This window comes from Saccopteryx bilineata, chromosome 3, assembly GCF_036850765.1.
Source record: "Saccopteryx bilineata isolate mSacBil1 chromosome 3, mSacBil1_pri_phased_curated, whole genome shotgun sequence".
In the NCBI taxonomy this organism is placed as follows: domain Eukaryota; kingdom Metazoa; phylum Chordata; class Mammalia; order Chiroptera; family Emballonuridae; genus Saccopteryx; species Saccopteryx bilineata.
In genome coordinates, this window is record NC_089492.1 from 5,991,424 (window position 1) to 6,006,903 (window position 15,480).

At 47.7% G+C, this 15,480-nt stretch overlaps 1 long non-coding RNA gene across 2 annotated transcripts in view; it reads right to left on the reverse strand.

Moving 5' to 3' along the window:
- The window catches only part of LOC136329447 (uncharacterized), a 196,082-nt gene extending 194,978 nt beyond the window's left edge, over positions 1 to 1,104 (reverse strand). For both annotated transcript variants that reach the window (XR_010730190.1, XR_010730191.1), the window contains exon 1: positions 1,032 to 1,104. This is a non-coding gene — a long non-coding RNA (uncharacterized lncRNA). The remainder of the gene's footprint in view (positions 1 to 1,031) is intronic.
- Positions 1,105 to 15,480: the final 14,376 nt, after the last annotated feature.

A 15,480-nucleotide genomic window follows, 5' to 3' on the forward strand; every position in this document is an offset into this window, starting at 1 on the left:
CGTATTCCAAGGTTGTCGGTTTGATCCCCGGTCAGGGGCCCATAAAAGAATCAACCAATATAATGCATAAATAAGTGGAACAACCAATGTCTCTCTGTTTCTCTTTCTCTTCCTCTCTCTCTCTAAAAAAGAAAAAATCAATCAATAAATAATTTTTTTAAAAAGTTGAGTGACTTAGCCCAAAATCACCCATTTTATAGTCCCCAAAGCCAGGGCTTAGATTCAGGCCTCCCGATTGCTAACACAGCCCCTTTCCGTCACACTGTAACCTCTTCCCCTCTGCGGACTTCAATAGCAACAACCCTAAACTCTCAAGCGGGTCTCCATAACCTCCAATACTTTTTAAGAGGGATTTCACCCCAGTGACGAGGATACACTGAGTTTTTTCAGTCTGCAGCGTAAAGCCACCATCGGTTCTCTGTTCAGTATAAGTTATTACTGACATGCTTATCTCTCCCGACAAAACGGGAGAGGTCAACGTGCTGGAACTGTCGTGGTGCAGACTTGGATCGGCAGAGAAGTGAGGGGTGGGGTATATGAGAGACACCAGCAGAACCCACTCTACATCCATGTGCAAGTGTAACATCCTCGAAGGTTGTGAGAGCAGAATTTGAACTGGTGTCTGTCCCAGCCACACGTGTGTGTTCTTTCCAATAATCGGGATAGTGCAGGGGAGGGCCAAGCAGCCCGCCTGACACTGGTGATGGCTCAGTTAACCTCAGCGGCTGCTATTGTACACCGGGTTGCTAGAAGGGTCTCTCCCTAGTCATCAGGTCTAATGGTCAAAGAATCTACCCAAAGATCAATGGGATTAAGGATTTCAGGGTGTGAGGATTCCAGTTGATTCCCCTGCCATGAATCCCCCCTGCGTAATTTACACAAAAGCCTGGCAGTCTCGCTCCATTTCTCAGAACAGAATGTGCTGGGGACTGGGAGATTAATCAGACTTCATTAATTCTGCAAAATACACCATAGCATGTTCACCCATGCACTCAGAGGCATTATCATAAATCAGCGAAATTAAAGCTCACCTGGCTGAGCAGAGGCCCAGCCCGCACTCGGGCCCGGGGAGCAGAAGGTCACGGCGTCAATGGCTTCTCAATGGCCTCACTGCTTTCTGAGCCTTCCTGTGACCAGCGGGTCCACCTGCCCAGTGCTCCTGTCTGATCATTAACAGAGTCGTGAACATTAGCCCAACGGTTCTGATGGGGCTCCGGGGCTGTGTGTGCATTTTTGCTTGGAATAAGTAAAGATTAAGCTGCCCTCAGAGGTAGTTAGAAGTGCGAGGGGCACGGATTTTGTTTTTCAAGCCGCAGCTTCCTAAGCCAAAGCCCGAAGAGACCTCAGAGATCCAGAAAGGCTTAGCGGAGTGTCTAAGGTCATGAAAGTCATTAACAGCAGATCTGGGACCAGAACTCAGGACTCCTGATCCGCAGTCTAGTGCTCTTTCCACTCCGGTGCATCTGCCTCGCGGCTTTCGGTAGATTAGAATACATTCAAAAGGATTTATGGCCTCCTGGGACGAGCACACTGTCTCCCCTGGCCTTGGTCACGCGACCTCCCTCGGCCACGGCATGAAGCAGTCCCTCTGCAGGCGGGGGTTGAAATGTGCTCCCATGGCCGGGCGCGCTCTGCCTGCGGCTTGAGAAGACTGTATCCTGACAAGTTCAGGGATCCAGGGAAGGCGCGAGCCCCGGGCAGCAGACCTTGACCCAGCCAGCAGCTTAGAGGCACCAGCCCTGCCCAGCCTAGATCAGCTGGTAGCCAGCGGATGTAGAGACCCAGGGGAGAAACAGATGCCCAGCTCTGTATCAGCAACTGTTAGTTGGCAGGTTCAAGGCTCATCCTGCAAACAAACATACAGTTCTGGGGATGCAGAATGATGCACTGGGAGTGGGCGGGGCTATCACAGACTGCATCCAAAGCTCAACGTGAGCGCTTCGTTGCTTTGGGTCCTCAGGAAAATCATCAGAACTCTCTGACATATGATTTCCCGAACTCTGAAATAAAATTAATAATACTTACCTATAGGAGGGTCCTACGGACTGAATTATGACCACCCAAAAGTCATTTGTTGAAGCCACACACCCCCAGTGTGCCTCTGTTTAGAAATGGGGCCTATAAGGAGGTGATTAAGGCTAAATAAGATCATAGGGTGGGGTCCTGGTCAGATAGGGTTAGTGTCCTTATGAGAGGCACCAGAGTGTCTCTCTCTCGTCTCCTGTCCGGCCTCCAAGCCTCCCTGTGAGGACAGAGTGAGAAGGCTGCTATGTACAACTGCTGATCTGGGACTTCACAGCAGCCAGAGCTGCGAGAAATAAGGATCTGGTTAAGCCATGCAGTCGGTGCTGTTTGACTACAGCAGCCTGAGCAGACTAACACAGAGAAATTCAGAATTTGATATTAATTGCCTATCACAGAAGGAGCTTGAGGTTGCAAATTGCTAGCCGGAGAGTTGGGGGAAAGTAGGTCATTACTTTATTGAAAATCAGCAATGTTAGAAATGCCTTCTCCTCGAATGTGGTCATGAACCCTGATGTTTAGCTGGGAACAAGACACCCAAAATAAAAAACTGTCCCTCCCAGATTTCTTTGTAGCTAGTTCAACTTGGCTACGTGACCAAGTTATGCCCAAGAAGATATAAATGGAAGTGCCACATACAACTGAGATGTCCTTAAAATGCGGGAGCACATCCTTGTCCCACTGCCTCCTTCTTCCCGGCCTGAATGTGGACGTGATGGCTGGAGCTGGAGCAACCGTTCTGGAATAGAAAGTGACGTGCCAGGCAGAGCAGACAGGAGAGAGAAGGAGCCTGGGTTCCGACAGCACGGTGCCCATCCTGGACACCTGCCTCTGGACCTCTCCAGCATAAGAGATACATGAACTACTAACTCGGTTAAGCCACTGTTATTTAGGGCTGCCCTACTCAGCACCACGTGGGATCTTGTTAGAGATGCAAATTCTAAGTCCCTGTGACAGACCTTCTGGAGCAGAATGTCTGGGTCCAAGGGTTCTGTGTTTCCACAGCGCTCCAGGTGGCTGTGAGCTCACGAACGCTGGAGTGGTGTTGACTTAGAGATCCCCACCATACCCGCCTAACCTGGTAACTGATAGAGAGGTCTGAAATGGCAGGTGCTGCCCAGGACTTGGCAGATGATGGAAAGCCAGGAAGGATGGCAAAGTCAGTCACTGACAGTGTCAAGATTTAAAATGATTTTGACAGAGTGGAACGCTGGACCAAAGCCAAGCAGAGGAATGTAGTGGGAATACATAAAAAGCAAGTCAAAATGTTCCTTTTTTTATTGAAGGAAATATAAAATGTTCTGCTCTTTTCCTTCTTAAATTAAAAAAGAAATGTAAAGCTACGTATTTTAAAATACAGAAACAAAACTATGAATCAATACCAATTATGGCTAGCGACCGGAATGGAGGGAAGAGAAGGTCAGCAAAGGGAACAGAAGCAAAACCCAAGGTAATTAAGCGATGGAGAGTCAAGGAGAGAAACGGGGAATCGAGGCCCCGGCTTGGGATCGATCTGTAGATCCTAAGATGATCTCTGCTTCTGGAGGTAATCATGATAATGAATCCGATTATATTGGGACCTGCTATGAGCCAGACAGGCACTGTGTTGTATGTTATGCAAATTCATCCTCTTGGGAGCTCTTAGGGAGTAAGATCTATTATGATCATCACTGTTTGTCAGAATCAAACACTGAAGCACAGAAAGGGGGAGCAAGTGTCCCAAGGCCACACAGCCAGCACAGGTCGAAGCAGGTTATGAACTTGCGTGGCTGGAGTTCGGGGCTCTGACCGTCAGCCACCCTGGTGTTCTCTACCTTCCAGTGCTACCCTACCCTTGTGAAGCTGATCAGTTTCTACTGATTGAAAGTCTGGCATAAAAATAAGGAAATCCATAACCTCATCTAACTGTAAGTGCGGAGGTACGGTGGGTTCCAGGTCTAGTAGGGTGAGCAGCTCGAGGACGTCAGCACAGAGGCAGGTCTTTCCACCCCTGGGTGCCCCTGTCCTCAGCCTCCGGCTTCATCCTCAGGCTGGCTCTGCTCAGGGCCCCCGGGTGGCGGCCGGCAGTCCTGACACTCTGTGCCTTCTCCCACAGGACCAGCAAGGGAGAGAAGTCTTCACCCCGAATGCGGAATACACTGGAATATATATTCTTGAGCTCAGTTTTATTGTACCAATTTGCCGATGACAATAGGGGTCACCCATGGGAACGCGCTGAGTTAACTGTGGTAGATTACTCAGGACCTGACCCTGGAATCGGGGGGGTGGGTCACCAAATCAGGGTTCTGTGGTCCCCAGGATAAATGAGTCCCCCTGTTAGCTGCTGCGATTCTTCTTTCTTCTAAAGCCAATCAAGCTTCCTCGTTTGTTTGGTTGGATCCTAGCAAAATAAGAAATAGTAAGAAAATCATAAAATATTCATTCGAAGTACCTTGGGTATAAAACAACAAATGCCTTCTCCCAACTCTTCAGCAGCCTCCCTAGCCTTCAGAGGAAATGCCACCCCCACGTTAGAGAGGAGAGAGCCAAGGCCCAGCACTGGGGTGCAATTTGGTCAGCCGTCACTCAGCTTGTTGAGAGGCGGGGGAGGCTTTCAGACTCCTCTGTCTAATTCTACCCAAGTTCTTTCCATCACCCCACGCTGACCCAACCCGGGACCATTTCCGTTTGCTGAAATTATTATCGCTGAACCTTTTAACTGAGATTTCTGGGCTACTCCTTATCTGCTCTCAGGCCCATGTGAGTTGACAGAACGGCTCTCAGCTTATGAGAGACTTGTTAAAAATTTCTATTTATTGAACACTTACTCTGTGCCAAGAACTTGATGGGCACGGTCTCAGTTTAGCCTGCCAGTAACCCTGTGATACAGTGTAGTATGCAGGGTGCTTTGGTTGCTAGTGACAGAATCCCAAACCAACCATGTGCTAATGGTCACATCCATGATGCCTTTCCAGTTAGGACTCTGGCCAGACTTAAATTCAAGTTCTCTTGATTTTATCTGGCTCCAGTTGGGAAAACCACACTTAGCATCTCTTTTCCTGGAGCCCCTTTGTCCCGTGTAAGACATTCAATTGGTGCCACTCTAATCAGTTCAGAGGTTTTAAAAAAAGAACCCTACCTTCTGTTCTGTCGGTCCTCGCCACAAGGCTGGAATTTTAACCAGCCATTGTCACTGAAAGATGGCAGTTTTATCTTATTGTTTGGAAATCGGAATCAATTACATCCTCTAGTCCTCTGAGTCCTCAATTTTCTGGACATTTCTACTCCCTCCCATCACTCCAAGATAAACAATGCTTTGCTAAACTACACTTCCGCTTCTAGGACTTCGACTTCATTAGGTACAGACAGACCCTAGCGCCTCCGGCGTGTGAGCAGCAGACGGTCCGCAGGCTCTTTGTCTAAAACCTCACGCTCCTTTGGGACATCCCTACCTTCTCAGCTGTCACAGGTGACAGCATCACCACTGGATAACATGGGTTGCCACTTATCCATTCTTCAATAACATATTCTTTGCTTCCCACTCCCAAGCCCATGAGTGAATATCCCATAATTTAGGCTTTCTGTTAGGATAGCACCTCAATTATAGGTCCCAATTGGTGTCTCATCAGCCTAGCCTGATTAACGCTGGAATAACAGCAAACCAACCCCACCTGGTCACAAAAGGAAAGATCTACTCCTTGCTTTTATGTCCATGACCTTTGCAGGCGGGCTGCGAGTTTGCTTCCTGTCCTCTCTATTCAGGGACTCAGACTGAAGACACAGCCACTCCCTGAGACGTGCCAGCTCGTGGCACGAGATAAAGAGAAACTGGGCGCGTGGCCCTCCGCTTAGGAACGGCCCATGGGCTCCTGGTCACCTTCCACTGACCGAGCAAGCCGTATGGTCAAGCCCAACTTCAAAATTCTCCTCTTGCAGGGAAGGGCGGCACAGAGACACGCAGCGAAGACAGCAGGTACCTGTGCGCAAAGAATGCAATCTCTGCAGCAGTACTGATGGGAAAGGTTTAACAACTGCCTCTAGGGGGATGAAAGCCCTGACTGGTAGCATTTCCTGATTTCCAAGGTGTACACACGCCCACCATGGCCAATTTCAAGCTACCCACGACATGTCACAAAAGGCAGGGAGGGCTGGGGGAGAGGTGTGTGGTCAGCTCTGGGGGAGCCGGTGTGAGCAGGCTAGAGCACAGCACTGAACCCACCCCATTTCCACTCAATTTACCTAACAGAAACTAAGCGATACTTGTGCCACAGTCTGAATAGGGAATCTTGCTGTGGACGTGAGCGAGAGAGGCAAGGGAGGGAGGAGCCCACGAGCAGGTTTGACTCAGCATCAAGACGCCTTACGCCTAAGATAGGATTCGCAGTAGGGATAAGGAGGACTCAGACAAGCCAAAATTAAGTCTTCACATTACTTGCTATTCCGGTATTAATTGGCAAATTCAAGTGGAGAGTAGGAATGTGAGATTGAAATAAAAATCATCTTTGCCTCTATAAATATGATTCGGTCCCAGGTTCCTCCTTTGCAGAAATTCTTATTAAGGATTTGGCTGTCCTCCAAGAAAAATAAGGTAGAGATCATTCAAAACCCTTTAATTCCAAATTATTCATGATGAGAGTTATTGGGGAGTTATAACTATTTTTTTAATACGTTTACCATATTAACTTTTTTTTTCCTATAAAAATGTTCCTAAATTATCCGTGACTTGGAATTAGTTCTTACCTACGTGAGTCTTATTTTCTTCAAAGAGTACTCTAAGCGCACTGACATCACCACTGTTGTGACACTGAGCAAGTTGTTTACATGCCCTGAATTTGTTTCCTCATCTTTAAGATGAGATAACAACTCATCCCTTGCTACTCCTTATAACCTTGCAAAGCTGTTATGAGGCTTAACTATCCGGCATATTTAAGCTCCTAGAAGAGTACCTTGCACATGGTGGTTACTCAGTAAATAATGATTACCATGCATTACTGAGAAACTGAGAAAGAACTGCCAGGATTATCATTAAGGCATGAAGCTAGCAGGTTTGTTACTATCTGCAATAGCGCAGGGCTTTAGTCAGTAGCCTCAGAGAACTTGGCAGGAGCAATCTGGCTGTTGATTTTAAGCACATCCGACAGGAATGACTTTTGCAACTCCCCTAGAAGCATGGATTTTATCATAATTTAACAAAACTCTCCTCTCTCATTGCTACTGTATGAGGTCTCTTGGCCTCTAGCTTCTTTCAAACTGTCAGTCCAGCAGAAAGACTGGGTGGTTCGCCCCAGGGCAAACTCTTGGCCTCCCAGGGGTGGACCCTGAGCCCCATCCTTGGGGAGAACGGAAAGCTCACTCAACTGCCGTCCTCCAGCCTGATTCTCAGATAAAATATCAACAGGAAATTCCATCTCCGCAGTAACTCTGGAGGAGCTGAAGAGCCATTCAAACACGGATGCCCGGCCCAACGCTGCATGCCACAGGACAAACATCACAGAGAGACTGTGACTCATAAAATAATTTTTTTTTTAAATGACCCACTACCCTCCCGGAGACCACTTCTTCCTGAGGTCCTTAAATAGTCAAGATTATTATTCCAGGCTTATTTAAGTTTTTTAACTTAAAACAGAATGGTGAAGGTCCTGGCTGGGTAGCTCCGTTGGTCACAGTGTCTTCTAGATATACTAAGCTTACGGATTCGCTCCCCAGGCAGGGCACGGACAGGAATCATCTGCCAATGCCTGCACAAGTCAGTGCAACAACAAATGGACATTTCTCTCTCTCTCCCCACTTCCTCTCTCTAGAAAATCAATCAATAAAATATTTTTAGAGAACATCATGTTGAAGATCCTGATATTGAGAATAGCAAACATGGTGAGACCGTACCCTACTGTTCTATAACAAGCATGTATATCTGTGTGTGTGTGTGTATGTGTGTGTGTGCGTGAGAGAGGGACTCTGTGCATGAAAGTGTGTGCTGGTTCTTCCTGGTGGCTTTTAAAACAAACAAACACTTGCCATCAACTTCTGGACTACACAGAATTTTCTAGCAGTGACAGCAATGGGGGATTCAGCTAGTTAGCACGGGTTCTGTAGAACTGATACCCAATTTTTTGTTGAGTTCAGCGAACCAGTTGTGAAAATGGCACTTGTGATCAGTTTCTCTCTAAGGTGGGCACCTGGGCAGCTGCCCAATGTGGAAATCACAGTTACATTCCTTACTCTTCAAAGTTCATCTGCACAACAGCGCATTCTGAGCACCCGTAGTAATGTTCATTCCGTCCATAGGGGAAAAGAATTGTGAGGACGCCAAAGAGCAACATGGAAATATCTTAAATAACAGTTTTATTGGTTTTTGTCAGGTATTACTTAATATCTTTTCATTAATATTTTAAAATCTTTCTTATAACATAATTGAGTTTTGAATACCTCTTTTATTGTTCTTTCTTAAGTATTAAATGCTTGAAACAATAAACTACCTTTTGGTAGATCATTTTTTATACTTAAAACGGTCATTAGGGCAGAGAACCGGTTGTTAAATTATTTGAATCCCACCCCTGAGTGACAGTGACTTACTATGTGTATAGTAAAGCCATCAAGGACTTGGACTAAAGCCTTGTTACTGGGGGTTCCAAAATTAAGAATTTAATCTTACTTAGACGAGCAGCTCTACAAATTTGGGGGTACAAAAATTGTCATATTATTTACTTTTCCAGTTACTCCATTGAAGAAAGCTTGCTTCTATAGCAAATACTCTCTCAAATTTTCATTTATTTCTTGCTCAGGCAGCAGTCCAAATCAAATGTTTCTTGATGGAAGTCAGTTTTCTTCCAGAGGGGGGTCCAGGGATCCAAGCCTGATTACACTCTTCCCTGGACGATGGGGCCATGGACTCACTCTACTCAATAAAGATGGCTTCCCCAGCATTTCCAGAACTTTCACACAGCCAACTTAACTTTCTGGCATGTCTTCTGAGAGAGCTAGGGGGGGGGGAATACAAACAAGGGAAAAAAGTACATAAAAAGCTTTTTATTCACTGGGGCATCCTGGTATACTGGATTGTTTGAAATGGGTCAACCAGCTGTCACCTCCAGGTTTTAGTGGATAAGTGTCTATCAAATAAAGAGGATTTGGAGAACATCACACAAAAACAAAATGACATAAATAAACTCCAAAAAAAAAAAGCATAAGCTTTTATTGTTTAAGAAATCAGCTAATAGTTTTTCTAAGATTTGTAAGTAGTGTTTAATACATTTGTTGAAGTCAACCTTTTGAATCTTGCCTGGAACTTAGATGCTCAATTGTTGTGTATTAGAATAAATGCACAATGGTAGTGATACCAGTCTAATCAGCACTTTAAAATACGCACAGATGTTGAGATAAAACTTTGTACAATAAAATTCATTGAAGTTTTTAGATGGTAATGGGTTGTATTATCAGAGGATGATTTAAATTGCCAAAGCTGACAGATGTGCCTTGTATGTGTGGCACCGCTACATATTTGTGTAGAAGGATGTCATTCATGTAGATGCCCATGTGGACAGCTCCCCCGGGGTGGGTCAGTGTAGAAGGATGTCATTCATAGAGATGCCCATGTGGACAGCTCCCCTGGGGTGGGTCCGTGTAGAAGGATGTCATTCATGTAGATGCCCATGTGGACAGCTCCCCTGGGGTGGGTCCGTGTAGAAGGATGTCATTCATGTAGATGCCCATGTGGACAGCTCCCCTGGGGTGGGTCTGTATAGAAGGATGTCATTCATGTAGATGCCCATGTGGACAGCTCCCCTGGGGTAGGTCCGTGTAGAAGGATGTCAATCATGTAGATGCCCATGTGGACAGCTCCCCTGGGGTGGGTCCATGTAGAAGGATGTCATTCATGTAGATGCCCATGTGGACAGCTCCCCTGGGGTGGGTCAGTGTAGAAGGATGTCATTCATGTAGATGCCCATGTGGACAGCTCCCCCGGGGTGGGTCAGTGTAGAAGGATGTCATTCATAGAGATGCCCATGTGGACAGCTCCCCTGGGGTGGGTCCGTGTAGAAGGATATCATTCATGTAGATGCCCATGTGGACAGCTCCCCTGGGGTGGGTCCGTGTAGAAGGATGTCATTCATGTAGATGTCCATGTGGACAGCTCCCCTGGGGTGGGTCCGTGTAGAAGGATGTCATTCATGTAGATGTCCATGTGGACAGCTCCCTTGGGGTGGGTCTGTGTAGAAGGATGTCATTCATGTAGATGCCCATGTGGACAGCTCCCCTGGGGTGGGTCAGTGTAGAAGGATGTCATTCATGTAGATGCCCATGTGGAGAGCTCCCCTGGGGTGGGTCCGTATAGAAGGATGTCATTCATGTAGATGCCCATGTGGACAGCTCCCCTGGGGTGGGTCCGTGTAGAAGGATGTCATTCATGTAGATGCCCATGTGGACAGCTCCCCCGGGGTGGGTCAGTGTAGAAGGATGTCATTCATGTAGATGCCCATGTGGACAGCTCCCCCGGGGTGGGTCCGTGTAGAAGGATGTCATTCATAGAGATGCCCATGTGGACAGCTCCCCTGGGGTGGGTCCGTGTAGAAGGATGTCATTCATGTAGATGCCCATGTGGACAGCTCCCCTGGGGTGGGTCCGTGTAGAAGGATGTCATTCATGTAGATGCCCATGTGGACAGCTCCCCTGGGGTGGGTCCGTGTAGAAGGATGTCATTCATGTAGATGCCCATGTGGACAGCTCCCCTGGGGTGGGTCAGTGTAGAAGGATGTCATTCATGTAGATGCCCATGTGGACAGCTCCCCCGGGGTGGGTCAGTGTAGAAGGATGTCATTCATGTAGATGCCCATGTGGACAGCTCCCCTGGGGTGGGTCAGTGTAGAAGGATGTCATTCATGTAGATGCCCATGTGGACAGCTCCCCTGGGGTGGGTCCGTGTAGAAGGATGTCATTCATGTAGATGCCCATGTGGACAGCTCCCCTGGGGTGGGTCCGTGTAGAAGGATGTCATTCATGTAGATGCCTATGTGGACAGCTCCCCTGGGGTGGGTCCATGTAGAAGGATGTCATTCATGTAGATGCCCATGTGGATAGCTCCCCTGGGGTGGGTCCGTGTAGAAGGATGTCATTCATGTAGATGCCCATGTGGACAGCTCCCCTGGGGTAGGTCCGTGTAGAAGGATGTCATTCATGTAGATGCCCATGTGGACAGCTCCCCTGGGGTGGGTCCGTGTAGAAGGATGTCATTCATGTAGATGCCCATGTGGACAGCTCCCCTGGGGTGGGTCCGTGTAGAAGGATGTCATTCATGTAGATGCCCATGTGGACAGCTCCCCTGGGGTGGGTCCGTATAGAAGGATGTCATTCATGTAGATGTCCATGTGGACAGCTCCCCTGGGGTGGGTCCGTGTAGAAGGATGTCATTCATGTAGATGCCCATGTGGACAGCTCCCCTGGGGTGGGTCCGTGTAGAAGGATGTTATTCATAGAGATGCCCATGTGGACAGCTCCCCTGGGGTGGGTCCGTGTAGAAGGATGTTATTCATAGAGATGCCCATGTGGACAGCTCCCCTGGGGTGGGTCAGTGCCACACTTCACTCTCACCAGGCTATGAAGTTAGAGCACGCCATTCACCTTGTTCATCCCCAGGATGACTGAGCTGGTCTGAGTAACTGGGTAAGTGTGGGCTCTCTTCCCCACTTCCTTCTCATTCACCACCTCCCCCTACAGGTTTATGTTCCGGTCAAAGATGTTGACCTTCCCAGAGAGAGGAAAGTGCCCTCCAGTCAAGGGTGTGCTTATAACTCTGCTGGAGCCCCCACTCAAACTTCAGGGGCCTCTCAGTCCTCCTGGACCAACGAGTCCCTCAAGACAAGAACGGAGTGTCCTTCCCCTTTCCCTAACGGTGCTTACGCAAACGCTCCCTCGGTGCTCTTTTTTAACATCCCTTTTCAGGGTTTGCCTTTCACATCCTAAGACTCACCTTCATTCCACTGACAAGGTCCCTCGTTCAAAAACATTTCCATTTTCCAGCCCCCAAAAAGGCGATGCTGGGTCCCAGTTCCAGAGGCCAGGTGAAACATCCTAGCCTTACCTGTCCACACTTTGTATTCTAACACTAAGGAATCACTAGTTCAGCTATGGAAACATCATTCTGAAAATAAAAGAAAGCCACACCTCCTCAGGTAGCCTGACCTGAGCATGTTTCACTGCATGTAATGCAATCATCTTTCTTCCCGTTGAAGCAGAGGGGGCCCCGATATTTCTCCGACATGAAGTAGAAGCCTATGGCCACGACCAAGCAGGGGAGAGCAGGAAGTATAAAGTCCCGAGCAGCAGCAGAACAGCTCCCCTCATGGTCTATTTCCAAATGAGGTGAACTTGTAATCAAACCTGACTTGGCCAACAACTAAAAGTGTGACCTTGGCCCAGTCAGGCGCCCTCCTGAAGCTTTGGTGTCTTTATCTGCACCCGTGTCCACAGTATAGGGTTGACGGGGGATTGATCAACTGACCGGATGAATGGAAAGTATTAAGTTTCTGATATATGGCAGGTTTTCCACACCTCATTACTATCTGTTTGTTCGTCTGTTGTTATTTCAAGTACCTAGTTATAACCGGCATGACATTGGGTCTGGCTTTGTGAGAATCAAAGAAAAGTAACAGCTTTCTTCCTTCATGGAGCTTGTAATACATTCGTTCGTTCAATAAGCAATTATTGAGTGAGCATTTTGTGCCAGACACCGGGTAGGTGTTAGAGTTACAAACATGAATAAAATAAGCCAAGGCCCCAGCCTTCAAGCAGCTCACATTCCAGTGGGGAAGGTAAGACATGTAAACACATACAGTAGACGCACAGCACAACCAGAGGGGCTACCCCAGAGGTGTGTAGCACGAATGTTCTCACCGACCTGGAAAGCATAAATCGGATTAACCTGGGAGAGAGGACCTGAGCACAGAATGCTAGGTAGGTGTGCCCAGAGAACACGATACACATGAGGCTTCTGCAAGTTTTCAACATCTGTGGAGCAAACCAGTTATTGCAAAAGTCGTGGGCGACATAGCTGAAGAAATTAGTGGGGATGAAGCATCAGACACCATTGAAGAAGTTACACCTTTTTCCTGAAAAGGCAAGAGGTCACGGAAGACCTTTAAGCTGGTTGGGAATAGGCTCAGAATAAGTCCCTCAGGGATGTGGGGTGTGGTGGAAGTTGGGCTGGATTGGCCCAAGAAAAGGTAAAAAAGACCAATGAGGTTTTTGTTCAGATGACAGATAGGAGGGCTCACACTTAGACAGTGGCTGAGGGTGTGGCCAGCACCATCATTTATGAAGACTATGGGACTCCAAGACTGACAGAAGGGAGATGGGGATAAACTGAAATTGACTCACGCTACTGGGTGCTTGGACTGCCAGTAACACGATCAGGAATAAGAGGACTAGGTTTGAGAAAGATTTACACACACACACAATGACTTCAACAGCCTATCAAACGAAGAGCAGTGCAACACATACACACACACACACACACACACACACACACAATACCACCGTGCTTTGCATTATTGTGCCGAATCAGAGAAAGGAACACAGGCTGCCGCTTCAGAGCAGGCAAACACTGTTTGATCTTTTTTCAAGCCTCCTCTTTACATCATTTTCCTTTCCAGGCGCCATATCACCGACACATGTTGGAGTAACCTGCCTATTACCTCGTCCTTAACAACACCTAAAAACCTCTCATTACAGGTCCCCAACAGCAGTTAAGAAATCACTACCTCTTCTTCCCTGGACCTCCTACTTCTTGCTCCGCTCAGTATCTTCTGTCACTGCCAGTGCCTGCCTTCTTTCCTGGCATGAGTGTGACCATGTTTCTGGTACATTTTAGAGTAATCCAAGATTTATGGGGAACTCTTTAACTTCCCAGAAAATCTTTGGTTCAGAGATATAAACAAGGTAAAGCCTGCCCCTAACAACTTTATTAACTAGGCAGGGAGCCCAGGCGGCCAATTCAATAGCTATCGAATAGTTGTTCAGTAGTGTTGTGGTACTGAGGAAGGCGCTGGAAATGCAAAGTGCAACTAGCACGATTCCTGCCATGAAAGAGTTTTACAGTCTGATGGGAAAAGGCAAATACATCAAGCCTTAAAGGAATGGGCCCTAAGTGCTATATTAGACCATAAGATGTTACGGGAGCAAGGAATAGGAACAGCCAACTTGTACCTCAATGTTCACAGCAGCTTTCTGTAGGTGACGTGCATAAAGCACGGAACACAAAGTCGACTAAGTAAGGTAGTTACCAAGCAAAGGGACTCTTATCATTTCAACTCAGTAGATCCAGCAAGACTTTTTGGAAGAGACTATACATTTTTGATGAAGCCTGTTAGGGTCAAGTGAATGAACTCCTGGAAAGGAAGGGGGAACTGTAAGAGCATGTTTGAGGCACTGGGTGAAGTTCTTTACCACGATGAGGTTTAGGTTTGGGGCTACAAGATGGGGGGGGGGCAGATATCTAGTACTTCGTAAAAAGTTAACACCAAATCTGTACTGTAAACACCAAATCTGTAAAAAGTTAACACCAAATTAGTACTACAACCTTCAAGAACTAACGGGCGGCCTTACGTGATTAAGAGCTAAGTGAGAAGAAAGCTCTCCGCACAAGTTTGAGTAACGATGAGGTCACCAGTGCATCTGAATCCACAGGTGCCTACACAGCTTTAAGGTCATAGGCTCCTTTGGGGTTGGAGAGGCAATCTTGGCCACTCAGTGGACGCTGGATAAATGTTGGCTCACTAAGTTAATCTTTCCCCAGCTAGCCAGCAATTGTAGAGGACCCGGAGCTCCTTGTTCCCATGTTTAAACTTTAACCAAAACTAGTTTAGAGGACATTTAGAGGCCCCAAAGGAACTTCGGAAAGCACCCTTTCTGTTCCTTGTTCAGATGCAAGTGAAGAAGCCAAATAGCTCCACGCCAAAAGTGGCACTAAGGCTATGGCGCACCGGAGGGGGTGGGTGGGATAGAAAGAAAAGATCCGGCCCTGGCTGGTTGGCTCAGTGGTAGAGCGTAGGCCTGGCATGCAGAAGTCCCGGGTTCGATTCCCGGCCAGGGCACACAGGAGAGGCGCCCATCTGCTTCTCCTCCCCTCCCCCTCTCCTTCCTCTCTGTCTCTCTCTTCCCCTCCCGCAGCCAAGGCTCCATTGGAGCAAAAGATGACCGGGGCGCTGGGGATGGTTCCATGGCCTCCGCCCCAGGCGCTAGAGTGGCTCTGGTCGCGACAGAGCAACGCCCCGGAGGGGCAGAGCATCGCCCATGGTGGGCGTGCCGGGTGGATCCCGGCATGCGGGAGTCTGACTGCCTCCCCGTTTCCAGCTTCAGAAAAATACAAAAAAAAAAAAAGAAAGAAAGAAGGAAAGAAAAAGAAAGGAAAGAAGGAAGGAAGGAAGGAAGGAAGGAAGGAAGGAAGGAAGGAAGGAAGGAAGGAAGAAAGAAAGAAAGAAAGAAAGA